Consider the following 1,521-nt stretch of genomic DNA (forward strand, 5'->3'; position numbering starts at 1 on the left):
TATTCCTGCTAATTGCAGGTACATAATAACAGTTCTCTAACTGAATTATAAAACCACTAGGTAAAGTCAATACATAAGATCCTACGGCTAAAGTAGCAACCTTTGCTCCATTGCCAACTCGTAGGTCAACTTCACCTTTTGCCAAATCTCTACTCCTTTTCAGCCCCTGCACATTTGTACAAATGTGAGAACCGCATCCAGTATCTAATACCCATGATGCAGAAGTAGATAAATTCATTTTAATAACAAAAATACCTGAAGTTGAAGTCTCTACTCCATTCTTCGTATCTTCCAGGTACTTTGGGCAGTTTCTCTTCCAGTGTCCGGTCTTACCGCAATGGAAGCAGGTGCCTGCCTTTGCTATGCCTCCACTAGGCTTCAAAGCAGCAACAGTGGGTCTGGGTTTGGAAACTTCCTTTCCCTTTATCACCTTGCTTGGTGGGCCTTTTGTTCTGTCTCTTTCCATTCCCGATCATCAGAATGGACTTCCCTTTTGTCTTCAGATTCTGCTCAGTTGTTCTTAACATGGCTAGCAGTTCAGGAAGAGATTTGTCCATATCATTCATATTGAAACTTAGGACAAATTGACCGAATCCATCTGGCAACGATTGCAAGATCACATCAGTTGCAAATTCGTTTCCGAGGGGAAAACCCAACCTTTCAAAGTTTTCCACATACCTAATCATCTTGAGCACATGGGGACTTACAAGGGCTCCCTCAGGTAACTTGCCTTGAAAAAGGGCTTTTGAAACTTCAAACCTTTCATGCCTTGCTTGCTCTTGATAGAGCATCTTCAGGTGTTCGATCATACCGAACGCTGTCATGTTCTCATGTTGCTTTTGCAACTCTGAGTTCATGGTAGCTAGCATGAGACAAGAAGTTTCATTCGCATCATCGACATGCTTCTTATAAGCATCTCTTTCTGCCTTAGGTGCAGAACTAGGAGGTTCCTCTTCAGGAACAGGTTTCTCCAAGACATACAGCTTTTTATCATGTTTGAGGATAATCCTCAGGTTTCGGTGCCAATCCAGAAAATTTGTCCCAGACAATTTTTCCTTGTCAAGGATTGATCGCAAGATGTTGTTAGAGGTGTTTGTTGTCATGGTAATCTACATGAGAATTAATGAAAATATAAGTATCATTGACATATTTAATTAGGTCTTTAATTAAATATGCTCCCACTATTTTACTCAAAACAAATGACCCTCGTCATTTGATTCGGAAAATCCCGTTGGAAGATTTTCTAGTGGGTCGAGATCCATATTTCACTTCGTTCTAAGTCCGCGTAGGCGGATTACACAAAACTATGTTATTTAGGTAGGAACTCCTTCCAATTGTATCTCATATAACTCTCGAAAATTTCAGTTGGGTGAATAACTCCTTATTTCAATCCATCATATGGATCATTCCCAACTCTTGCTTCTAAACATATATAATATTATTATAATTAGTTAAGTTTGACCCATTGTCTTAGCAGTTAGATATTACAATTATCCCATCGCACCTTACTAATATAGAACA

The sequence above is a fragment of the Lathyrus oleraceus genome, chromosome 3, assembly GCF_024323335.1.
Source record: "Lathyrus oleraceus cultivar Zhongwan6 chromosome 3, CAAS_Psat_ZW6_1.0, whole genome shotgun sequence".
In the NCBI taxonomy this organism is placed as follows: Eukaryota; Viridiplantae; Streptophyta; class Magnoliopsida; order Fabales; family Fabaceae; genus Lathyrus; species Lathyrus oleraceus.